This window comes from Acomys minous (assembly GCF_964271855.1).
Source record: "Acomys minous genome assembly, chromosome: 1".
NCBI lineage: Eukaryota > Metazoa > Chordata > Mammalia > Rodentia > Muridae > Acomys > Acomys minous.
In genome coordinates, this window is record NC_140483.1 from 186,432,663 (window position 1) to 186,459,915 (window position 27,253).

The following is a 27,253-nucleotide window of genomic DNA, read 5'->3' on the forward strand; positions in this document are numbered from 1 at the left end:
CAACCCACAGACCTAAAGAGGCTAAATAACAAGGAAGAGCCTAGGGAGGATGCTTAATTCCCATCAGGAAGGGCAAACAGAATAGACACTGGAGGCAGCTGAAGAGAGGGAACAGGATGAGAGTTCTGCCATAGATGTCCTCTGAGAGACTCCACCCAAAAGGGGAATCAAAGCAGATGCTGAGACTCTCAGTTACACTTTGGGCGGAGCAGGGAGTCTTAATGGAAGAGTGGAGGGCGGGTGCATAGAAGGGCCCAGAGGGGATAGAAACTCCACAGGAAGACTAATAGAGCCAACAATTCTGGGCCCAGGGTGGGGTTGCAGAGACTGATGTACCAACCAGGGATCCCAGCCCATTGCATGGGTTCTATTAGTTAACCCCACCTAAAATTCTCTCATAGACATGTCCAGAGCTCTGACTCCTAGGTGACTCCGGATTTAGACAATCATTATTGGTCATCACAAGTAGCATCCGATGTGTAAGAGAAACCATTGCTGCTTGTTGAATGAAGAACCCTTGTCTACAGCCTGACTGAGGACCTCGGAGCACCTAGAATGCACAGCACTGTATGAAACATTGGCTGGGCAGACAGTTGGAGGCAGGGAGATGGAGATGCTCAGGGTACACAGCACAGAGGAAGAAGAATATGAGCACCTGAACTTTGTTTTGAGCACCCATCACTGAGTAGGCACTCAGTAAATGCTAACAGTACATGTGGATTTGGGAACACCGCACTTGCATTACCTTAGCTCCAAGCAGCTCTACTCTAAGACTGACCATCAATTTTGCAAGTCAGAAGACATTGACTATTGGTTTTTTTTTTTTCAATCCCATGCTTGGAGTGTGAGCATTCTGCAGTCTGTTCCTTTTAGTCCAGTAGAACCTCACGTGGCTCAGACTCAGCCCGTGGTCCAGATGCTGAGACCTAAGTGACTAGTTCAAAGGTCTGCTCTATCCAGCGGCTGGCCAAGCTTGCTGTGGATTCTCCACAGTGGGCACACTGCAGGGCAATTTGGAAGGGCTGTGTGGTACATTATATAAGAGCTTGTTATATATATATATATATATATATATATATATATATATATATATATATATAGTGTGGCTTGCAAATGTAACATTCTCAGCTTTTGAAAATAAAATAAAGTTGAGTAGCTGTAACTGGTGTAAGGAGTGGAAAAAGAGAAATCTTTTCCAGTCTTCATTGCCGAGGCCCTGGTCACATGGCAAAGCATCTGGGGAGTCAGCTCATGGGAGACTGTTGACTAGCTATTGGGTGAAAAGCTGTGGGTTTGATTCCAGAACCAAAGAGGGGAAAAGGAGACAGGGAAGGACGGGCAAAGTCAGTCAGTGGAAGCTCTCACAAGAAAACAAACAGGTAACTGGGCATGGTGGCGCACACCTGTAATCCCAGCACTCAGAGAGACAGAGGCAGGCAGATCTCTGAATTCGAGGCCAGCCTGGTCTACAAAGTGAGTCCTGGACAGCCAAGGATACACAGAGAAACCCTTCCTTGAAAAGCCAAAAAAGAAAAAGAGGAGGAGGAGAGAAAAGAAAGACTTGAACTTGAACAGTGAGGCTTGAGAGTTCTTAGGCTGTTTGAGGAGGTATGTGCTGTCCTGGAGAAAATACTGTCGACAAATCAGGAGTGAGCCATGGTGACAGGTAGGAGGGGGGGCTAGGCTTGTCCACTCAGTCTTCTCTAGGACCCCCCTTTCAGACAGGGGCGGTTTCTTTCCTCGGGAAGAACAGTGGAGGCCTCTCAGGAGACTCCAGTGACCCACTTCAGGGAAAAACAATGGGAAAAAGCCAGAGTGGGCTCTCTGCTCCTGTTGGTCGTTTAAATACCCCAGGTCACATGTTTGGTTTAGTAGGGCCCAGAATCCTATCACTGATGATCTGGAATCAGCTGCTTTTAAGAATGAAGGCAAAAACAAAAAACAAGTTTAGACACCAAACAATGCAGTGCTCAAAATGTTCCTCAAGCACAAAAGTGGATCCTTATAATGAAAGGACTGTTCTCACAGGAAGACATTGTGATTAAAGTTTTGTTTCTAATGATGTATTTTCAGTATGAGCAAAGCAAAACTGCTCTAGAAGTTGATATAAATGAATAACCTTACTTGGAGATGTTTTTTAGTTTTAATTTTTATTTTTAGTACAATATTGTTAGTTCTTTGAGAATTCCACACATGCATGCAGTGTACTTTGATCAAACTCACTCATAACTCCCTCCTTTTAATGCTCCACCTGCTCGCCCCACTCAGCTTCATGCCCTGCCTATTTCTAACCCACCAAGCCCAGTTAGCACTGTTCACATACTCGTGGATGTGTGGCCACCCACTGAGCACAATCAACCCATGAGGGGCCGCACCTGTGGAGAAAACTGCCTCTCCCTGCCCCCAGAAGCCATCAACTGTCTGCATCCCCTCAAATAGGGATCAGGGCTTAAGAGGCACTCCCTTTCCATGCTAAAATGTTGACTGGCTTGGTCTTGTGCGGATCTTGCAAAGGCAGCCAGAGATACTGTGAGTTCATCAATTGTACCGGCGGGAGTCACTTAAAAAGTGGATCTCTAAATTGAGAAAATGTGTCCCTAAGATTTGCCTGTAGGCAAGTCTGTAGTGCATTTGCTTAATTGATGGTTGACATGGGAGGGCTCAGATCTTTGTAGGCAGTATGAGCTGCTGGTCCCAGGCCCTGTAAAACAGCAGGCTGAGCAAGACATGGGAGCAAATCAGTAAGCAGCACTCCTCCATGGCCTCTGCATCAGCTCCTACCTCCAGGTTCCTGCCCCGATTTTCCTTTAATGACAAGCTATGATGTGGATCTGTAAGCTGAAATAAACACTTTCCTCTTGTCTTAGTTAGGGTTTCTGTTTGCTGAGCTGAATCACCGTGACTGAAAAGCAAGTTGGGGAGGGAAAGGTCTACTTGGCTTACAGCCCCATCACTGGAGGAAGTCAGGATAGGAACCCAAACAGGGCCGGAACCAAGAGGCAGGAGCTGATGCAGAGGCCACGGAGGGGTGCCACTTACTGGCTTGCTTCCCATGGCTTGCTCAGCATGCTGCCTTATGGAACCCAGGACCAGCAGCCCAGAGATCACACCACCCACCGTGGGCTGAGCCCTCCAGCACTGGTCATTAATTGAGAAAATGCCTTACAGCTGGATCTCATGGACATACTTTCTCAACTGCGGCTCCTTCTCTGATGACTAATTTCTGTCAAGCTGACACACAAACACATCACTATTAAGCCACAACCCTTCCTTTCCTATTCACCCCCAAAAATCTCACATTAAAAACATAAATAAAAGTCGCACAGTCTTTACAAATTAAAACATAATAAAATTTCATAATAAAATATCCAATCTCTCTAAAAATCCAAAATCTCTTTTTAAAAGTTCAAGGTCTTTCAGCTGCGTGCTCTTGTGAAAAATCAAAATTAAATACCTTCTCCAAGAGGGAAGAACCAAGGCACGGCCACAATCTGAACCAAGCAAAACTCCAACAGTATAAATAACTCAGCGTCCAATGTCTGGGATCCACTCACGATCTTCCGGGCCCCTCCAAAGCACTTGGATCACTTCTCCAGCTCTGCCCTCTGTCCCACACACAGCTTGTCCTTTAGGCTCCAGCTGTCTCCACTCCACTCATGTTGCTGTTCTTGGTATCGTCCACAGTACTGGCGTCTCCAAAACTGCTGGGTCCCTTGCTGCAACTGGCTACACTTGCACCAATAGCCAGTCATAGACTCTCTCTCTGGTGCCAAGACTCAGCTTCTCTGCACGACCCCATTATTTCTGGGCCTTCAGCTGCCCCTGGGGTTGCAGCTTCACTAATGGTCTCTCTCCCGGCCTTTCATGGGGCCAAGCGTCAGCTGCTCTCCATGACCTCTTCATGCCTTCAAAACCAGTTGCACATTACCAGCCGCCAACATGAGGTACAACCGTGGGGCTGCCTCTGGAACACAGCTTCTCTGTGCTCTCAGGAAACACTTCCCAGAAGCTTTCACCTCACTGATGGTGGTCTCTTCTTAATCACTGCTAATTTCTTAGCTCCAGCCGACCAGCATCAACTCTCCAAGTACTGAAAAGGTTTCACTGTTATTAGTCCTGGTGTCTTGTTAATAGAAGATGATTCTTCAGCCTCGGCTAACCAGAACCACAGAGTCCTAAATCAGAATAGCAAACAGCCCTGGTTAAGTCCTTGACCTTCCCTCTAAAATTTTACAAGCCAGGCCTCAATCTGCTGTACTGCTCTTAACATTATCTTTCAAGCTCCTACAGAACGTCCCACTGAGGTCTCAACACTCAATGGTTCTTCTAGCCCAAAGTCCTTCCGTGACCCCCCCCCAAAACATGGTCAGGTCTGTCACAGCAAGACCCTACACCCTGGCAACAATTTGTCTTAGTTAGGGTTTCTATTTGCTGAGCTGAAACACTATGACTGAAAAACAAGTTGGGGAGGGAAAGGTCTACTTGGCTTGTACCCCCATCACCGGAAGAACTCAGGACAGGAACTCAAACAGGGCAGGAACCTGGAGGCAGGAACTGATGCAGAGGCCATGGAGTGCCGCTTACTGGCTTGCTCTTCATGGCTTGCTCAGCATGCCGCCTTATAGAGCCCAGGACCGGAGGCCAAGGATCACACCACCCACAATGGGCTGGGCCCTCCCGCATTGGTCACTAATTGAGAAAATGCCTTACAACTGGATCTCATGGAAGAATTTCCTCAACTGAGGCTGCTTCTTCTCTGATGACTAACTTGTGTCAAGTTGACACACAATTAGCAAATATACTTTCCAAGTTGCTTTCGGTTATGGTGTTTTTTCGCGATGATAGAAGCTGTAGCCGAGACAGGAACACACAGCCCCAATGTCCAGTACCTTCCCTAACCTCTGAGTTGTTTTTCTTTTTCTTCCCATCTACAAAGATGGTCCCAGATGCTTGTAGAGTAGGTTTGTGTGTGTTTACTGCTCTAGTTGGTGGTGTGAACCTGGGAGAGTGGAGCCTAAAAATAAGGTGGACTAATGTCTCGTGAAATAGCCAGTTTTATTCAGATCTTGAGACAATCTATATTCTAAAAGTTAAGAGTCAGGTGAGCCAAGTGTCAGATAACAAGAGTAAGCTGCATGTGGTGGACCATTGTATAAACCTGCTTCTCCAGTGAGGCATTTAAACAAATAACAATAGCCAGTTGTAAGTAAAAAAAAAAAAAAAAATCTAAGGCATCCTCACTTCTATTCACTACATCTGGAAGGGGCACAAAAGCACATTCCAAGAACAGTCCCGTGTTTTTGAAGAAACTGAGGCCACAAGTCTCTTGTCTTGTTTCCTTGGAGTTTTCTCACAAGCACCCAGAATTGCCCTCGCACAACTCCATCCTTGGAGCATGTTCTGATGGGTGTGATCTAGACATCTCTGGCTGAACACTCCCCTAACACTTCCTCTCTGTGCTTGGACCAGTGGTGAGTTTCTGTCCTGTCCACTGTCCATCGCACAAAGAGATGTCCCTGACGAGGTCTGAGGGTTGCCCTAATCTATGGGGAGAGAGACAGGAACTTAGAGCACCTTCTGAAACTACATCCACCTGTCAAAACACCAACAGTTGGCCCAGCCCTGAGGCTGAGAGCTCTCCAACTATGGGTTCTTAGCCATATTAATATTGAGTACTTTTTAATAAGCTATTCATTAAGATACTTCATATACCATAAAACCCATTCCTTTAATGCATGCAGTCAACCACTAACACTGTCTAATTTCAGGGCACATTCTCTCCAGCCTGCAAACACCAAGCATGCTTTGCTGCTCACCCCCGCTCCATGCCACACCCTGGGAAGCCCCTAACTTACCCAGTCTTCTCATTTCATATTCATAGAACCACGCACTCTGGCGTTTTCCACCTAACAGTGTGAACAATGTTCACTCATGATATAGTATCTAAGCCTATTTTAGTTCTTCAGTTATTTTTTAATGAGCAAACTGCCTTCCATTTCTGTGAATTGCCATATTTATCTATTCATTTACCAGTGTATGAGCACTTAAAGTTATTTTTTTTTAATTTTAGGGTTTTATGAATAATACCGTCACGGCTATTTGTATAGAGGACTCTATAAGAACACATGTTTTGGCTTGTTTGGGGTATATAGCAGTGGGATTGTTGGGCCAAATGGGAACTCTGTTTATCTTTTTAGGAGCTGCTAAGCTGTTTTCTAAACAGGTTGCATGATTTTGAATTTGGCCAACAATACATTTCAATTTCGCCCCATCTTGTCAACACGGTTGTCTAGCATTTGCTTTGGGTTTTATAATTATAGCCATCTGTGGTGATGTGAATAAAAAACCATCTCCTTAGGCAAGTGCACTTGAACACTTGGTCCCTAGTTGGGGCCACCATTTAGGGAGGTTGTGGACATTTAAGGGGGGACTGTGCTCTGCTGGGGCAAGCTTTAAAGGTTTACAGCCTCGCCACATCTCCAGCCCATTTTCTGTGTCCTCTGCCTGTGGCTAAAGATGTGAACTCAGCTCCTTGCTCCAGTGACCTGCTACCAAGCCTCCTATGCAGTTGTGGACGCTACTTCTGAAACCTCTAAACCAAAATAAACTCACTCCTCTATAAGTCTTTTTTTTTTTTTTTTTTTTTTTTTTTTTTTTTGGTCATGCTGTTTTACCACAGCAACAGAAAAAAGGCCGTCTTTGTGTGTGTGTGTGTGTGTGTGTGTGTGTGTGTGTGTGAAGCAGTTATCTCTTTGTGGATTTGTTTGTTACATTCCCCTAAATGCTAATGCTGCTGAGTGCCTTCATGTACTTTTTTTGTATATCTTTGCAAGGATTATCTATTCAAATTTGTTTCCATTCCTGACAACACTTTGAGGCACAACTCATATACTATATAATTTATTAATTCCAAGCATAAAATTATATAATTTAATCACTTCAAGTATTCTGTGCATTAGCTTAACTATTTTTTTTAATTTAAAATAACAAAAAAAAATCCCACCTCAACCAATTTGACATGTGTAATTAAAAAGTGATGTTGGTATTTACACTGTTGTACAACCATCACGGCTGTTTATTTCCAGAATGTCCAGTTCAACCACACAGAAATCCTGTAACCTTCAAGCCAGTGTGGTTCTTGAACAGGCGACAGAGAAGGTCATGTTCTTTCATGCTGACCTAGTCCATGGTGTTTCTACAGAACTTCCGGGCTCCTAGGGGCAGAGAAAGGAGAGTCACAGAACTAATTCCATCATTGTCAGTCATCACACCAGTTTATCAACATTGGCTACTGATACTAAACAGGAAGTAAGGGCCACCCAAGAAGATATCAGTGTGACCTCTTCTCCACAGGCAAGACTGGTGTCGCGTTCTCGGGAGGGACACTGGGTTCTTGCCTGAGAGATCCTTGCAGGATTTAGTTCCTGGCACACGAAGCACTCTCCTGCCCACCACTCCGCACATGGCTGTCACCTTTATTCTGCTTAGAAGATGTGTTCTTCCCGACTGGTGTGACCATCAGCTGGGTCACTCTTGCTAACTTTTTCATGTAAGTTCTTCCCTTTTGAGACATGGCCTTAGCAGGGCACACCTTTAATCCCAGCACTCAGGAGGCAGATCTCTGTGAGTTCGAGGCCAGCCTGGTCTACAAAGAGCGTCCAAGACTCTCTGTGCTAAGGTTGCACAGAGAAACACTGTCTCTGGGGGGGCAGGGAGGGAAAGGAAGAGAAGCTGCCTTGACCTTCATATACTAAGTTTTGTGTGTATATTCCTAGCAAAGTTCCTCGTAGAATACCAAGCAATTCCCCAGCCATCAGCTTGTGGCATTCTAACTTTTAAAGTCTTGTTTACGTCTTCCCTGTGAACATAAATACAAAACTCCCTTGTGAAATATGAAAAGACCAAGTTGAGTTTATTCTAGGAAAAATGTTAATAAACTCCTATACTCACTTGTGACAACAAATGGAAAAAAATAGAAAACCAGGAAATAAGATCACCCTAATATCACATTTAAAAGTTCCTTAAAAACAAAGCAAAACAACCTACAGTGCATATCCTATTTACTGGCAAAATATTAAAAGACTCCCCCTGAGACGGGAATAAAATGTGTGCTTAAGGACTTTACCTAATATCATTTGAGAGGTCCTACTCGTTGAAATAAGACAAAGACAGACTAAACAGCACAAAGAAAGAAAAATATTATTCACAGACAATTTGATTGTGTGTATAGAAAGTGCAAAAGAATCTAAGTGAAACGTTGTAGATTAGCCACGTGGTTCCCTGGACACAAAGCCAGTATACAGAGAGTCACAAAGTGTACAAAACAGAGACCCACATTTCTGAAACCCATCTCCAGTACTCACATGTAACACAAGGAAAGAAGTGCAGAGCCGCCATGCCACAAAACACCGTCAAGAGAGAAATCAAAGAGTGAAGTGAGGGGAGGCCATGCTGGGTTCCTGCCTGGGACAAAAAAGTCAACCTCACCTACATAGGTAACCCTGGTCCACAGCGTGATGCAAAGATCAGCTCCAGCTCTGTTTTCAATCCCAGCTGTGACCTCTGTTCATCTGGACACTGACAAACACATAAGTAACCTAAATAAGCTAAGGAAAACTCTTTTAAAGAATGAAGTTTAGGGACACATTTTTATTATAAAGCAGCACTCACAGGAAACAGTCAAAATACACTTGAAAAGATGTGTGCTTTATAACTACAGGTTAGCAAGATCCATATACCGCTATTAGATTAAAATTTTAGGTTATTTCACTCATATTTTTTATGTGTTTTCTGGTTTTATTTTTGGTCTGGGCACCTATTGGTCACTGGGACTGTGTATTAAAATCCCCCACTGTGGAACACGCTCAAGAGAAGAGCTGAGAAACTATGAAAACTATACAAACACAATGGAAAGAAATTCAAGAAAGTCCAAATAAACAGAAAGGCATTCTATGCATAGGGTCGGAAAGTTTAATATTGTTACAATAGGAAGAGTCCTCCATTTGGCCTGTAACACTCAGCACAATTTCTATTAGCATCTCAGATGCACTTTTAACCCATAAACCACCACCATGTTCATAAAATGTATGTGAGAATGCAGAAACCTTAATGAGTGTTGAGAAGTAAGCTCCAAGTTCAAGAACTCATAGTTTCTTTGTGAACACTCGCATTGAAACTCTCACGGTTTGCACAGCATAGCACCAACAAAAAGGAAGGTATACACCCAGGTGAAACAGAACTAAAATCCCAGAAACAAATCCCCACGATTACAGTCCGTCAACTTTCAGAAGTGGGCCCAAGACAATTCTATGGTGGGAAGATGATCATTTCAACAAACGGTGCTTGGACAACTGATAGCCACAGTAAACAAAGCCAGCGGAGCCCCCACCCCCACCCCATTTCATACAAAAACGAAGAGGGGTTTTTCACACTTGCTGGTGTGTGCAACAAGAAAGTTGGTGTCAGATGTTATCGGGCGAAGAGGTCCTGCTGATGGCTGTACGGTTAGAGAGTTCCCAAGGAGTGAACTACTGTCTCCACAGACAGACCCACTGCTAGGACAGCGCCCGACTGTCTTCTTGGTAGAATGTGGCCAGATGTTTCCAACATGCGGCAGTGAAAACTTGACAGGAATGTTCCCAGAGCTGAACTGCACAAACTAAAAGGGGAGAGAGACTGGGAGGAGTCGGGGTGGGGGGTAGGGGGCCCCCAACAACCATGTGAGTGTGAGTGTTTGTAGCGGCCTTGGAAAATAAGCATCCCAAAAAGAGAGACCCTGGGCACTGTGAGAACTTGAATGGCAGCTTTTGTAAGAAAAACTAGAGTCATACAAGCTTCTCCTTGTCACTTTGGACCCTTCTCTCCGGGGGCAAAATGGTGAACAAAAGCCACGCACAGCTCTTCCTGCCTCCTGTGTCATCACTCTACCCACACGTCCCCAAACCTGACTATGGGGGTTGATAATTTGAGTCTGGAAGATACTGGAAAAACAGCTCATTTCCCCAAGACTTTGAAAACCGGCAATTAAAACCATCTCCAATGGCTCAAAAATTAATGAATTCTTCTCCAGGTAGACTGATAGCCTGTGGAGGCGATAACCTCATCTTGTTAATACACATTGGAACATTTACTCATTATTTCTCCCTATCTACCTGTCTTATCTATCTTTATTTAGACTTTTACAAAGTAGTTACTGAATTGTGTGCACCAGTAAATGCATTAACTCAGTGCAATTTCATGGAGATTTATGCACCTGCAATGTTGAATATATTAAGTTCCCATAAAAGCTTGGCATTTGGGGTATGTTCTTTCCAAAGACCCTATGGGGTACATTTTTTAATGTGGAACATGCGATAGGCAGGAACCAAAATCAATGTGTTTAAATTATTAAAATTCTAAGCAGCCGGTACAGATTGGGTCAAGTATTATAAAACTTACAGTCCATCAATTTACTTTCAATATTCATTTTAGCCTTGCGCCTCGCCGTGAAAACCATGAGAATAGAAAGCATGCGCCATCTCACTTACAGCTGACATAAGGGAAGTGACTCTGAAATATAGACCCCCCTCGGCCTCTGGGCAAGATTTATGTGTCGAGGATCACTCTCCTCAGAGTGGGGCTGCAGGTGAGTGGCATGCCTGCATTATAAATGCCCGGGGAAACTATAAAAACATAAATGGTATCAGGTTATTGATTTTTTTCTCCTTTCTTGAGCCCACAAATTAGAAAAGTCATGGCTAAAAATCACCGGTCTATCCACAAATTTTAATTAAAGCATAAATAAATCATTTTAGTTGCTGCACTTGCATATAAACAAAGGGAGAGATGGCATCCTTACAAATGCTTGTCAACATTTGGTGACTAATGGCTCACAGTGAAAATACAATCTAAAGAGACAGAATTGAAAGCAGATTCTGACGCTAACTAATATCACATGCAAACCATCCAGAGCTATTATGGGAAAGACACTGAAACCACACATCGGGTTTGGTAAGAGGGTGCGGGGGACGAGGATAATTCTGTTAAGCAGAGCAATACTATTTTTTTTATTATTATTAAATAAAGTGAAGCTCTGTAATGGGGTATTACAGCTGCTGCACTTTTGCCACATGACGGGGAAATGGATACCCCACCCCTCACAGCAAACTCCAACCGTATGCCACAACAATCCCAAATGTTGACTTTATTCCTAAATAAATACACAGCAAGAACTAATAGGAATAGGGCTTTAGGAAGCACGGGGCTAAAAGGGATACTGTGAACAGGCCTAGATCCCATTACATAAAAAAGAAAAAGAAAAAGAAAAAAGAAAGAAAAAAAAAGAAAAGAAAAAAAGAAAGAAGAAAAGAAAAGATGGAAATCAGGATGGTGAGTGGTAAAGGAATTCCCCGGGGATTTTGATCTTGGCATGAGCTCAGCAAGCTGATAACAGAATCCATGTTGTGCTCTGGCTTTGGGGAAAAAATGTGTACAACGTTCCTCTCCAGGCTTGGGGAGACAGCTCTCCTCTGCAACACTTCTGGATAGTGGGGTGATGCAAGGCAGTGGTGTTAGGGGATGGTCTGATGTATTTTGATGCTAATTACTGCTTGCTGTCTCTGTGACCCACTTTTTGCTTAATAAAAAGCCATCCCACCTGGGTAGGGCAAAGGAGATAGGTGGGGCTGGGAGAGAGAGGAATTCTGGGAAGAAGAAAGACGGCCCCAAGGAGGAAGACCTGAAGGGAAGAGAGGAAGGCCGCCATGGGTTAGCTGGAGGAGAAGCACATGGCCAGCGTGGATGGAGAATCCAGCCCAGATGAAGAACATTAGCAAGTATTTGGGATTAGGGATGGGAGGTAGCTTGATAGAAGTTATTAGAAGCAGATGGCATGGGATTGAGGCAGGGATCCCAAGCCTGCCCCACTATGGGAGGTAGTTTAGAGGATTGATATCTGCCCTGCCCCAGGTTAACTAAGGCTATTTTAAAATGTAACAAGTGTCTGTGTCTTAGTTGATTGCTAGCCATGCCTACTGATAATACAGATAATTTAAAAAAAAAAATACAATGAGGCACAAGGCTTCCCTGTTGCTGCACAGAGGGGCCGCCAGATAAATGACCTGTGGCCAACCCATCTCCATCCCAGGTTCTGTACACAGTGAGAAGACGGACATTATTTGGCTTCCTTGCTAGACTGAAAATTCAGAAAAAACAGGAAGTGCATGGTCTATACTACTGCTCTATTTGCCAAATGTTAATAAAGTGAGCAACATAATTTGTTGTTCTTTCCTTTGTTCAGTCAATTTGCAACCATTCGTCATGTGCACACAATGTCCCATGCATAATGTTAAGTATCTGAGGAAACATCAACAAATTTTAAAAACCTGCTCAATACGAACTAAAATATGTAATCTAAAAGTTGCCTCAGGAGACTGGTAGATGATTTAACACTGGGAGAAAAGAGATGGTAGCTGAGGGGTGCCTTTCAAAAACACTAATGTTCAGGCTGAACCTTGCAACAGCGCATTCTATAAGTTAAAAGGCACAATAAAATTTCAAAACACCTACAAATTAAATAGCCAAAAAAATAATAATTGTAATGTTTACATACTAAAATTTTTATTAATTGCTTTTTTAATGTCTTATTTAAAACAAAAATAACTTGAAAAGGCAATGACAAAGGCACAAAGAACAATCCCAGCTTTGCCATTTAGTGGCCTGGAAACTCAGGTAGGTTCCTTCCGTCCTTCCTGACTGGACTCCTAACCTTTCGGATAGGAATAGTAATAATATGTGTGCTCTTCCAGAGAGCATGCGAAGGTCAGAACTTTGAAAGCTTTCTCTCACTACGAAGGCATTGTCCCGACCATGCACATTTTAACGCGCAAACACACGTTCACAGATGTAATCGCTTGCCACGCGGAGATCATCATAGATAGCGCATTTGCCTAATGGCGAGTGTTGTCAAACACTGATGTGCCGGTTATCGCGCCAGGCACTGAGAATAGACGGCAAACAGAAAAGGGGATCCCTGCCCCCATCCTTCACACGGCACCAACTCCCAACATCGCTGACCTCTAAGTCTGTCCTTCATTCTGAAAACCCTGCAAAATCACAAAGGCCGCCATGCTCTCCCCTGCAGAGCTTTGGAAACCAGCACCCAGAACACTTGCACGCTGTCCTTCCTTCAGCTCTCCAGACGCCATTGTGTCGTCACTGCCCGGCCGCCGGTATAACCTAGGGCCCATGCAGCATTCCTGACTCTTCTTCCTCCTGCCCCTACGTCCAGTCACCCAAAGCCTTTACAGTTTTGTTTAGAAGTTGCACCAAATCCACGCTCCCTCTTCTTTATCTGGACACTGAGCCGTGGGGTTAAAACTCTGAGCACCGTGCTTCTGCGTCACCCCCGCAGTCCTCAGCCGGCCTCTGGTTTAGACAATCATGGCACCTAGCGCCGAGAGGGAGTGGGATCTGGCCATGTCTTACTCGCCCCTTGGTTCCTCACTGCTAGTGATGGGCACAGACTGTATTCCGGGGTTAAATTAGCTTGCCTAAGGTGAACCCTGCCGCAAATACTAAACTCCTTCCAGGTGGAGATACTTCAGTTCTCAACATAGTCCTCTCCTTCCTTGCTGACTAATGCTTCTTCTGGACAGAGCCATGAGTTCCTGCTCTGGACAGCGCCCCTCCCCCCAGTCGCACAGCTTCCCACGCTTGATGGTTTTATTGTACATCTTGCCCTGCCCTTATAGGCAATGGTTACCTGGATGTCTGTCTCTTGTCTCTGCACAGTGAGCGTAGGCTGCCTGCCCGGCATAGACAAGGAACATTTTAAACATTTGTAGAAAGAAACCAGCACTTCACAAATGCTAGCATTAAGGCATCAGCAAACCCATCTCAATAATAATCCCACATGGAAACGTTCTCATCTTGCTAATTGAAAGAGACAGATCAGAAGATTAGATTTAAAAGCAAGATCCAACTATTTGTGGTCTTCAAAAACCACACCTCGATGGGAAAGCCATGCCCATACTGGAAGCAGAAGGACAGGGCTCTATGTGCCAAGTAACGGAAGCCCAGAGAAGCCGGAACAGAAATACTTATATCTGGTATAGTTGACTCTAAGCCAAAATTAGTAAGGAGTGCAAGAAAGGCTCTCTACTTATTAATAAAGAAAATAGTCTATCAACAATATATAAAATTTAGAACATATATACTATAGATATATATCATATATTGTAGCTATATATTATATATTATAGGTGTATTATAATATAATTGTGTTGTTTATTATGGCTATGTAATATATTGTATATTTGTAATATATACATTTAGAATATATATATTTTAAACTTTATGGTAAACAGCTTCGTAAAACAAACACAGCTAGATGTACATTCAAATATGTCCAGGCACAATAACAAGGGGAATAGTTAATGCCCCATTCTCATCAATGGATATGTAATTCAGACCAAAACATCATCAAAGAAACTTCAGAGTTAAGTTCCACCAGAAGAAATGGACTTTAAAAACATATAAAGAGTGTTCCACCTGATAGCTATAGAACACACATTCTTCTCTGCAGCCCTGTAGTAAGTCCACATTCATTGCTGGGATAACACGCCTGACAAAAGCTACTCACTCAAGGGAGGGTTTGGGGTTACAGTTCATCAAAGCAGAGAAGTCGAGGGAGCAGGAGTGAAGGAGCTGGTCACTCTGAATCCACAGTCAGGAAGCAGAGAGTGCTGGGTACTCATCTTCGGCTAGCCTCCTTTTTATGCAGGCCAGGACCCAAGACCAGGGAACCATGGGGACCTCATGGTAGGTCTTGCCCTGAGTTACCTGATTAAGACAATCCCTCACAAGCATCCTGGGATGCTAACCTAATCTAAATAAACCATCCCCGGAGGCTGGTCCTCTAGGTGGTTCCAGATGCTGTCACGTTGACAGTCAACACAAACCACCACAAGTCTGTGGAATCTAATCTAAAATAAATCAGATTTCAGGGCACAAAGTAAACCTTGATGCTTAAAAACAAAACCCAGAGTCATCTTTTAAGGGCTATAAGATCATAGTGGAATTTTTAATTTTTGAAACTGGGCATTCAAAAAAAAATGTGTAACAGCTATAAACACTAGTTTCCCCCCAGGCACTGTTGCTGGTTGCGTCTTTGGTGACATGGTGAAACTCATTCTATGTCTGTTTCAGCTGCCAGTTTCAGACTCTGGCAAGTCTGCTCAATTTTTTTCCTTTTGTCTTTGTCTCTTAGTCTGACCATCAAAGGCACAAGACACTTAACCATTCAAAATTCACGCTTAGGTTCATATACTCTGTCCCCGTTTGAATAAGGAATAGGCTCGTGGGGAGCGGCACTATGGGGAGATACGGCCTTGGAGGAAGTGTGTCATTAGGGGCGGGCTTTGAGACTTCAGATGCTCAAGCTGGGACCAGGGACTTAGTCTCTCTTCCTGCTGCCTGCTGGTCCAGATGTAGAACTCTCAGCCACCTCTCCATGTCTGCCTGCACGCCGCCATGCTCCCCGCCATGACGATAATGAAGTAAACCTCTGAACAGCAAGCCAGCCCCCAATTAAATGTTCTCCTTTGTAAGAGTTGCTATGGTCGTGGTGTCTCTTCATGGCAATAGAAACCCAAACTGAGACATACTCATATGTTTTCTTAAAAATACATATATGACATATAAACATATGAGTATAAATACATAAATTATTTAAATGAAGTTATGCCATTGGGGGTGGACAATGCTTCCCCTGAGAGCCACCAATTATTAAACAGAAACCCCAGTGTCAGGCATGGGAAACCTCCCATTAAGCCATTGGTGGAATCCAAAATCCAAACAATATAAACTATTGCCTTTGCCCCTGATGCCTCCCAGAAATTGAAGCTAAGACCCTGTTGCTGAATAGACCACAGACTCTGGACACAGGAGTCAAGCTAGGACTTACCTAGAGACCTCCTCCCTGAAAACTAGCTCTCAAAGAGTATTATGTAAATTGCAAAAAGAAGAAAAGTAATTAAAGGTCCAACCCAGCTGTAAACCCTACTAACTTCAACAATGACCAACATGGCCAGATATGCACAGGATGTGTAACAGCAGCAGTTATATCCCAGGAGTAACCAACTACTGTCTAAAAGGCCTGCTTAATAGGAGGACATGTGTGCCTGGTATTATAAACTCAGCCAACTGCCTGTGGCTGGTGAGCTCGTGAGCCCTGGAGGAGAAACTATTCCTGCCACATTCCTAAGTCGACATAATTCCAAACAGCATCCTAAATACGTATCTCTATATATATACACAGGTAAGTGTAGTTTTCACATCTCAGTGAAGCAGATTCTTGCAGCTGATGGAGACGGTCACAGAAATCCACCTCTGATTTAGCATACAGAGAAAACCGACTGTGGGAAGCCTGTTCCCACTGGGCAAATCTACAACACAACCCTTGCCCCTAAGGGTCAGAGAGCAGCTCAGAAATGAGGGGGAAATTACAAGATCCAGAAGACCCAGATGTCTATAGTGAGATAGTGCATTCTATACATAACACAACATGTCCCCTCAGGCAGATTTGGGGACATTTTCAGCCTTCCTTTCTCCTGTGCTAAAACCTTTTGCCATGGCACCAGAGCTGGGCACAAGCCACTACCTCTACCATGGTGGCATGTCCTGCTCACTGGTGAGAGCTGGTGGCGGCAGGGGATAAGGCTGCTCTTCTTTCCTTGCCCCCACCCCCGGCCTATGGGCAGGCGAGGGTTAGGGCTAAGGTTAGAGATAAGACTGGTCTTCTTTTCTTGGACCTCCCAGCACATGGACAAGTTATCCATGGTATCTTGTAGGTTTTTGTATATGGGTGCCAGGTCAGGTATCTCAGTAGAAGACCCATAGGTCCCCACCTCATGTATGCAACATGAGGTATTGTATGTGATTTTTGCCTTTGTTCTGCTAAATCTTTTCTGATTTCCCTACTTGAGCAATGTTACATTTTCAAAAGAAAACATTTTTTCTGCAATGCTTATTTCCTCCTGCCTCTATTTGACAAATCACTCTGGCTTGCCTGGAGTCTGTCTCTGATAGTTACAGATGTTTTGCTACGGTGTGGACGTGCCTGGTGTGCAATCTGTCTTCACGTGGGTGCTATCATTTTAGCCCAGAGTTGGAATTTTCTAACCCATGTTGCAGACAGGAAACAGGACAGCAGAAAGGTTAAGGAGCTTCATGTTGTTCGAACAGAATACCCCAGGCCAGGCTTATATAGAATAGAAGTAGATTTCTCAACATTCTGGGCACTGAAAGTCTGTCATGAGGGTGCGGGCAGCTTGTGGAAGTCATCTTGTGCTGTCACAGAGGAAAGTGAAAGAGCAAGAAAGATGGATCTGGGGGCTGGAGAGATGGCTCAGAGGTTAAGAGCACTGCCTGCTCTTTCAAAGGTCCTAAGTTCAATTCCCAGCAACCACATGGTGGCTCACAACCATCTATAATAAGATCTGGTGCCCTACTCTGGCATGCAGGCATACATACAGGCAGAGCACTGTATACAAAATAAATAAGAAAGAAAGATGGATCCGAACTCAGAGGGGCCTACAACAAAATTATCTTTTAAGGTTCGTAACTTGGGAAGAAGATGTAAGTCTTAGCAGGAATTTACCCGAAGTCACAGTAACATAAATAGGAAAGCCGCATGAGCTGACACGGCTGCCAGACTCCAAAGCTGGGTGACTCTTTTCCTTCCTGCTGGCTTACCAACTCCCTCCTTCTGAGAAGGGAGGAAAACTCCTTCAAGTTTGAGGAAAATCGATCCTGACACGCGGAATCATCTCCAGCACTGCGTGCTCTGGGAGCCACAGCTTCTCCCACCGAGACTGCGCTCTGCGGCCTCTCCATGCTCGCTGCGCTTTGGGCACAGAATGACTAATGATGAACCGCAGAAGGGAAACAGAGTGACCCTGTTGCACCACCCCAAACCCCTCCCACGGTGACCCCAATTAAGACCACAAGCTGGCCTATTTACAAATATGTAACCCACAAAATGGCAAGTTATAACTCAACCACAACCGATCTGGCCCTTGTTAAACCACACTGTAACAATACCATTAGGAAGCACTTATTTAGTATACGAATTGTGCTGAACTCACATTTTTTCTGCCCCTCCAGGGGTGTAAAAAGTCAGCTAGTAACAGCGAGGCGCACCCATAGGTCTCTCACTTTAAAATGATTTGTGGATATCTTCTAAGGCTAGTATCCTGGAGATTTGAGTGGGTCAGTAGATTTCTTTCCTTAGTTCTTTCAAACAAATCTATCTCTAACCTTCCTCCACCAGGCCTCTGGATCTATAAGTAAGAAGTGTAAGATTGGAAAGAGCTTCACTGGAAACCCTAAAGGAAAATGTGGTTTCCAGGGCAGGAAGAAAAGTTGACATTTCAGTTAAATCCCATTAGACTATAGACTTACTGCGGGTTAAGCCACTTCAAGAGTTCTGTTACCAGTCCTTGCCCACCCGGTGGCACACATAGACCTTCTCTACCTTGGAAGGTCTCACGCATGCAAGCTGCTTCTCCGTTGCCTCTCCTCCCCCATCTTCCGGTTACAGTTTCTGTTGTCTAGAGATGCGCTTATGAACCATGTGGATGCAGTTTTGGTCCAGTTGAGCTACACCATTAACCCTTTCTAATGCAAAAGTTCTGGTACACAGCAACGCACTAGGGCAGAACATCACCTTGATGACCAAGGAAAGCTAACCAAAGGCGATAGTCTCTCTCTGTGGGCTAACACACTTTCTACAGTCCAAACCAGGCAGAAACAGCACCCAGATCTCGGGAGCGTTGACCCATTTGCCCTGAAATGCACTTATTTATCCTTGATCACAGTTTTCTTCTGTTTATAGATAATTTTATTCCCCACCAAAAAAAAAAGATTTAGGGTGACTGTCAAATGCAATCATCCTGTAAAAAACCAAAGCAATATTGTATTTCTCTAGTTTCTGTGAATCACACATCATTTCTAATCCAAATCTGCTTTTGTTGGGTAGGTGAAAAGCTTAGCTTCCTCCATTGTGGAGATCCTCACTTTTCCATTAGTACAAAACCTCCAAAGTCTTCCATGACCCCAAGGCATGGAAAAAGTCTCCTAGCTGCTGATTCTGCTCTCAGAACAAAGACAGAGGCACAGAGGCACAGAGGCAGCCCACATACCTTTGTAGCTCTCTCTGTTCAAGCCACATTCACACAGGGCCTTGGCCCTTCTCGCCTGAGCCCCACCCCCCCTCTAACTCTGCTTCTATCTTCTTTCTCTAGACTTACTAATCTAAGAAGATCCTCAGAGTGTCTGAAAGCCTAGAAGCTCCTACTTTTTCCATCTGTCCTACTTCAGCCTCCTCAAGGGCTCGGGGGCATTTTTAAACAAATCTAGAGAGAGAAGTGAGCTGCAGTTCCATTGCCTCCTGATCGAGTAGGCAGGATTTGCAAATTCTCCTCCCTGGAAATGAGAAGACCCATGTGGGCAGTAGCAGATTGAGATGTCAGATTTGGTACCTGATGAAGGAGATTTGCTGGTACAAAGACCCCCTCTTCTTCTCGAGGTAACCCCCTGTGGTGGTTCAAATCAGAACAGCCCCCATAGGCTCATAGATTTGAATGCTTGGTCATCAGGAAGTGGCACTACTTGAGAAGGATGAGAAGGCATAGCCTTGTTGGAGGAAGAGTGTCATTGGAGGCAGACTTTGAGGTTTCAAAAGGCCAAGCCAGCTCCACTGCCACTGTCTTTCTCTTCCTGTTATCTGTGAATCAGCTACCTCTCCAGCACCGATGCTACCATGATGATGATGGTGATGATGATGGGTGAAGCCTTCAAAACTGTGAGTCTAACGTGTCCACTGTCATGCTGTGACTTTACAGCAGTAGGACACTGACAAAGACACCTCCCATGGCCGAAGTGGCAAAGGAGCTCTGTGGTCCCCTCTGTAAAAACATTAATCCCACTCAGTTTCCACCCCTACTCAGTTTCCAAAGGCCCCCTTCTTCAAACACATTGAAAAATCAAGCCTCAACCAGGCATGGACATTAAATCCAGGCAGTTATTTCTAGAAAATCAAATTATAGGTGATTTTTTTATATTTTTGCCTCCAGCATTTCTACATTTTCAAATTTTATGAGGAAAAGGTTATTAATATTTAGTGACTAGTTTGGGTTGTAACAGAAGATCCACATAAAAGTGGCTTTTAGTTTTTGTCATGCATGAAATATTCTAGAATGAAATGATATGAGGTCTGGGATTTGCTTCGAAATAATGTAAGGAGAAGGAAAAGTCGGTAGACAGGGGTGTAAATGAACCAAGACTTGCCATGAATTGCTAATTGTTTAAGCTAGATGATTGATGGGTGCACGGGGATTCATTACCCTAGTCTTTAGCGTATACTTTAGGTTTTCTATAACTTAAGCTGAGAAAACAAATAGACAAAAAGAGTGACCTCAGTCTCTAAGGAAGCCCAGTTGGAAAGTAAGAATGTCCAACTCATCAGACAGATGTGGGGCTCAATGAGTTAATGGATATAAGGTGCTCTTATCAGCATCTAACATGTAAGTTTGATTTTAATTGTTATTAGGATTGCTTAAGTTAGGCTGGTGGCCACCTTGGTACTCAAAGTCCTGACATTTCTCTGTTCTACTGTCTCAATCATGTCATGGTTATCAGGGGTCATGCACTGCCAAAATGGCCTTTTGTGCCTCCTCCTTCTATGACCATGATCAGAAGCAGAGGGTAAAAAAGCAAATCCTTACCATTCCTTGAGTCCAGTTTTAAGGTTCAGGGAACTGTCTAAGAAACTCCCCTAATGCGTTCCACTTTTCTTTTCAGGGGTACTTCTCATATCCCAGGTAGAATCAATCATGTTATGGTAGATCAGCCAATATTGATATAAATATAAACGTTGGCATAGGCTAACCCAAACTACATTTAACAATCCCAAGACAGCAATCCCACAGCAAACTCCCTGGTCCTGCACCTCTTACATCTTTCTGCCCCCTCTTCTACAGTGTTCTCGAGCCTTAGGGGCAGTAGCTGTTTTGTACATGTATCTCCTGGGACTGAGCTGAACAGCTCTGCATTTTGATTGGTTTGTGGTGTTCTATAAGGTCTTCATCTGTTGCAAAGGATTTCCTTGATGAGGGGTAAACCTTACACAAAGAACTCTGGGCAACCAAGGAATGCCAAGAGCAAGGGAAACACAGTCTTCCCCGGGGACAGCACACCAACTGGTTATCCAATGTTAAATGGTTTTATCCCTAAAAACATACAATAATATTACACAGACTGTACAGGTTCTATCTACATACTTAGAAATGTGTGTGTGTGTGTGTGTGTGCGCACACGCGCACATACATAGACATTTACAATATATGTACCAAAGATTAATGAAAAACAGGCCATCAATGTGAAGGGGGGAAGGGGGAGATATATCAGAGGATCCAGGGGGAGTAAAGGAAAGGAAAGAGGAACGTAATGTAATTATAGTACAACCTCAAAGAATTTTAAATACAGAAAGAAAAAAAACCAACAACAACAAGCGGCTACACTGGAAGGTATGAAAAGTCCCCTAAAAGATATTATATGTCTGTACAGATAAAGATCATGGTTCTGTTAATGAGGAAGAAAGTATGAAAGATAAAATAGTGAAAGCTGGTCACCAATAGTGACCTTTCTACATGACTGGAAGACTAGTAGTGCTAGCTGGACAGTGTAAGGACAGGAAAAGAGGTAGAGATGTTGGGATATTGGGATCAGAGAATGAAGCACCAGGCAGTAGATGTTCTGTTTTGTTTTGTTTTTCCTGCAGACAGTAGTGAGCCATGACCCTGCAGCACAAAACTAAGGAAAATTCACAAAGGTATGAAGAAAGACTCCCTTCCAAGGCTCAGGGACCACCTCAGAAAACGGGATAGAAAGACAATAAGGGAGATCAGGGAGGGCAGGACCAAAACTGTCTTCTGGACATGACAGGGCCATGGCTCTTACAGCCTCACAGCAGCAGTGGTTGCCTGCACAAGACCTGCATCAGATCAAGCCAGACCTCATTCCAGCACAGAGCTAGGAAGAGCCCTTGAGTCCCCACCCCTAGCTGAGGAGCAACTGACGACTTCTGAAGGAGGGAGAGTCAGTTTTTCCTTCAGGGTATGACTCCTGGTAGGTTGGCCATGCCCCCACTGAATGGCCCTGCACTCTTGAGTATATAAGCACCACACTGGATTCTGTAGGTTATTTTAAAAAGAGAAGAACAGGAATGGAGAGATGGCTCAGAGGTTAAGAGCACCGACTGTTCTTCCAGGGGTCCTGGGTTCAATTCCCAGCAACCACATGGTGGCTCACAACCATCTATTATGTGGTCTGATGCTCTCTTCTGGTGTGCTGGTGTACATGCAGTCAGAGCACTGTATGCATAATAATAAATAAATAAATCTTTGATTACTTGCTAGGCCACAGCGGAAGAGGATGTGCTCAGTCCTGCTAGGCCACAGCGGAAGAGGATGTGCTCAGTCCCGATACAACCTGAAGAGCTGGGGCAGGGGGAGGGGTTCTCTTCTGTGAGGAGTAGGGAAGGGGTGAGAGGGAGGCTGGGACTGGGAAGTGAGGAAGGATGGGGCTACCACCAGGATGTAAAGTGAAGAAAGAGAAAGAGAGAGGGGATGGGAGGGGGAGGAGGGAGGGAGATGGATACAGCAAGTTGTGGTGGGGGTACGGATACATCTGAAAGGATTTTCTTTAATGATCCCTATAGTGCATAGATTTGATGTCTAGGAAGTGGCACTATTTGAAAGGATTAGGAGGTGTGGCCTATTTAGAGGAAGTGTGTCACTAGGGCTGGGCTTTGGGGTTTTTTATAACTTTCAACTACCTCACTGGCACCATTGTCTGCCTGCGTGCTGTCATGCTTCCTACCATGATGACAATAGACTAAACCTTTGGCCTGCAGGCAAGCCCCAGTTACCACTTTCATTTGTAAGTGTTGCTGTGGTCATGGTGTCTCTTCACAATGACAGAACACCAACTAAGACAAGGAGTCGGGTATTCCTGTGTCAGGCCTCGCCATGCTGCTTGCTGGCAGAATGTGGACTTTGGATTAGAACATCAGTTGGACACTTTAATGAGACTTAATGGCTGACACTAACAGAAGTGTGGGAAACAGTGGTGTTGAGAGCGATGGGGATTAAGAGGGCCCAGCTCAAGTGCTTTCAGGGGTAAGAATGTTAGTAAGTGGCCTACAGGCTACTGTGATATTTTGGTGAAGAATGTGGCTGCTTTCTGCCCTTGTACAAAAAAAAAAAATCCGCCTGAGGCTGACTTGAAGAGTGTTAGATTAATGATGTAGGCAGAGGACAATTCAAAACAGACTAGGTTTGACTGTGCTGCGTGGCTATTAATGGAGGATCAGGCGAAGCAGGAAAAAAATACAAAATTTACAGTTGAGAAGAAAAGGAGCACCAGAAAGTAATAGAGCTAAGTCCAGGGCTGAAGGGGATGGCAAAAAACAAACAAACAAACAAACCTGACACTACATGGGATTAAGGGCAAGACCCCCACCCAGCTAAGCTTTCAACTCCTGAAAAGGAGTTAAAGAAAAGCTTACTTAGTCAACAATGGGCCCTCTAAAATGGGAGTAAGGCTGCCTCTAACTGTTGCCTGCCTCTGGATCCCTTTGCCCTAGCTGGGCTGCCTTGCCAGGCATTAGTGGGAGAAGATGCGATCAGTCCTACTGCGACTTGAGGTGCCAGGGTGGGTTGGTACCTCTTGGAGACCTTCCTTTCCCTGAGAAAGAGAAGGGAGAATCAGGGAGGGCGTATGAGGCTGGGACTGCGAGAGAGAAGGTAGGAGGCTGGGCTCAGGCTGTAAAGTGATTTATTTATCTAAATAAATATTTAAGTTTTAAGAAAAAGGAATAAAGGAAAGCTTACATAGGGATGGAAACTGTTGAAAACAGACTGCTGATGCAGATTTTTTTTTTTTGTTACTGTTTCTACTGCTATGATGAAACACCATAACCAAGAAGAAAACTGGGCAAGAAAGGGTTTATTTAGCCTATACTCCCAGATCATAGTCTATCAGTAGGGGAAGGCAGGATAGAAACTTCAGCAGGGCTGGACAGCTCAGGGCAGACCCAAAACTACTGAGACTTGAGTAATGCTTCTCACCCACAGCACAACCTGCTCACCATGTCTGAATGGGCTGCAGGAACAATATTAAAGACTGAAAAGATCAGGGGAGTGAAAGGTGTGGCTATCAACGGAGGGACACTCCCAGAAGGGCAACGGCAAACCCACGGGGCTCCAACATGGAATATGAGCCGTCAGGTGAGAAAACAGAAAACAGACAGAGCTGCCGTGTGACCCAGCCACACCACTCCTGTGTGTGCTAACAGCATAGCACAGTGCCATTTGAACATACTCGGACATGCTTACTGTAATGTGGTATTGCTCACACTAGAAAAGATATTCACAAGACCCTTGAGTTCCGTTCACAGAAGAACAGGTAAAGGAAATGTGGTACAAATAGGACAATGGAGACTTGGACAGCCGTAAAGAAAATTGAAACATGTCTGTTACAGAAAATTAAGTGGGACTCAAGGTCATGGTAAGCAAATGAGCCAGACTCAGAAAGGTAAACACTGCACATTTTCTCTCACACACTGTGTTAGATGTCTACAGAAGACCCCAAGACCTCTCTCTAAACGGCCTCCACTGCTGTCCACCTGTGGACCACGGCCAAAGACTCAAAATAGCATCCTTATCTGCCACTGATACCACAAGTGCCGTTAGGTCTCTGGGATCACATGACCCAAGTGGCAAAGCAGCCTGCGCTGAAGTGGTTCCAGACACACCACTCAAAACTAGCAGCTTTCTCAGTCTGGAATAGGCCAGGGAAATGTGTTGGACATCTATATTTCTGCAGTGCTATTAATTTTCACAATGTGCATGCACAGAAGTATGGGTGAATAAAATATTGTACTTATGAGCTATGAAGATGATTCTCAATCACAAAGGACAAAGAAATGACGTCTTTTGCAAAAAAATGGAATGGGACTGGAAATCATAACTGGCAAATAATCCATGTTTTTCTCATGTGTAATATATATTTAAGTGTGTGTGTGTGCATGTGCACACATGCATGCATGTACACATGTGACACAAATGTAGACAGGGACTGTATGAGAAGAGGAAAGAGTTCTCAGATGTGTGGGAAGAAAGAACAAGAGGTGGTGGCAGAGGAAAGACAAAAGGTTGCACGTCTCCTCTTTTATGTAGAAATGTGTGTGTGCTTTAATGCTGCTAATGGCTTCAACAATTACAGATGCTTTGACTGTATTCTCCTTGTCTGCAATTTTAAACACACATTCCTTTCCTTGTCAGATTACACATCTTCATATCTTTCTGTTCCACCTGGTGTCCCCCCTCCTCTCTCTCTCTCTCCACTCCATGCCTGCAGCTGTCCTTGGCAGACACCCCATAGTTCTGCCATCCCTAACATTCTGTGGTTGCAACTGCAACTTAGGCTACACACAGACATGTGTGACATGGGAACAGAGCGGGAATATTGGGAAGAGGAGAGAGGTCAGTGGTGGAGAGGAGAAAGGATGAGAGACAGTAATATAAGAAAAACCATGAGTAAAGTCCAATGGATGGGCATGTCCTAATGAGCCACACCAGGATGTGCGCCGTAGCGACAGCAGGAAGTGCATAGGGGTTACAAGTCAGGGATTGTGTCATCATAGCGTGATGAAGAACGCCGACTAATTGAAGGCTTAGACAAGAGGCTTATACTTTGTAATTATTTTTGGAGTTTAAGCTAGTCAAGGAGGGAAGAGAGGAGTTGATCTGGGAGAAGCAGTGAGAAAACTGTTGTGGTCAGTGGCCTGTAAAGCCAGGAGTAGTCATTGTAGCGGTGTGAACACTGACAACAGCCTGTACTAGCCTGTAAGGTGAGTGTTTCATTTATGTTTCTCTTAGCTGTAACCAAATGCCCGATAAAAGCCATTTACATAAGGAGGGGTTGACTTTGGTTCACAGGCCAAGAAGGGATACAGTCCCTCATGGATAGAAAGGCAATGAAGTCCAAGCATGAGGCAGCTGGACCACTTGTACCTCCAACCAGGAAGCAGAAAGGAGACAGGAAATGAAACCAGGAGGTGAGAACTCGAGGCCTACCCTGTGGCCTACTTCCTACAGAGGGGCTATACTTCCTAAAAGTTCTACAACCTTCCGAAACGGCACTAAGAGGGGAATAACTGTTCAAACCCATGAGCTCCTGGGAGACTTCTCACATTCAAGCCACAGCATGCCGCCCTGTCCCTGCTAGGTCCACAGCCAACTCACAGCGCAAATGCGTTCAGCCCAGTGTCAAAGTCCCTATAGTCTTTAACAGTCTCAACATCGCTCAAAAGGACACGGTCTCTTCTGAGATTTTGAGACAATATCTTGACCATAAGTTACTGTAAAAATCAAAACACAGCTTTCATGCTTCCAACATGCCATGGTTCAGAGTAAACATTCCCATTCTAGAAGAAAAGGATGAGGCAAAGAAAGACAGGACCAAAGCAAGACCAAAGCACACAGGGTAAAGGCCACATCGCTGTGCCTCCGGCATCTGGAGCTCCTGACACAACCACATGGGCGCCAACAAGTTTGGGCCAGCCCCTGCAGCTCTGCTGTTTATACCGTAAGTGACCGACCTCTCTCTCTCTCTCTCTCTCTCTCTCTCTCTCTCTCTCTCTCTCTCTCTCTCTCTCTCTCTGGCTTCCTTGGTTAACATCCCATGGTCCTGGTAGCTCCAACATTGTGCTGTCCCTATTGAAACCCAAGTTTCATCTTCCCAGCTTCTCAAACTGGCCTCTCAAGGCTGCTTTTCAGGGCATCCAACCTTGTCACTCACTATCTGGTACCAGAACCTTCCTGGAACCTTGGTGAGACTCTTTACGGTCTCTTCACATTTACATCTTTTATGTGTGAAGAAAAAAAAAACAGGACCAAGGGAATGACATTGTTAAGTTCTTCCAGCTAGAGATACAGCTTGCCTCCTCCGGTCACAGCTGCATTCATTAAAGCTAGCACTGACGGTGCCTTGCCCTCATGCCGTCTCCCCAATACAGACCGGACCATTGCCCTCATGCTGTCTCCCCAATATAGACCAGAGCACTGCCCTCATGCCGTCTCCCCAGTACAGACCGGACCACGAGGCACTAATCACATTAACAACTACAGTTGCTTTGTCCATATCCACC

At 44.5% G+C, this 27,253-nt stretch overlaps 1 long non-coding RNA gene across 1 annotated transcript in view; it reads right to left on the reverse strand.

Moving 5' to 3' along the window:
- Positions 1 to 2,198: 2,198 nt before the first annotated feature.
- LOC311597248 overlaps positions 2,199 to 27,253 on the reverse strand; it is a 58,766-nt gene continuing 33,711 nt past the window's right edge. Inside the window, exons 2-3 of the long non-coding RNA XR_014779148.1 lie at positions 7,051 to 7,214; positions 2,199 to 4,175 (exon numbers count right to left, since the gene is read on the reverse strand). This is a non-coding gene — a long non-coding RNA (uncharacterized lncRNA). The remainder of the gene's footprint in view (positions 4,176 to 7,050; positions 7,215 to 27,253) is intronic.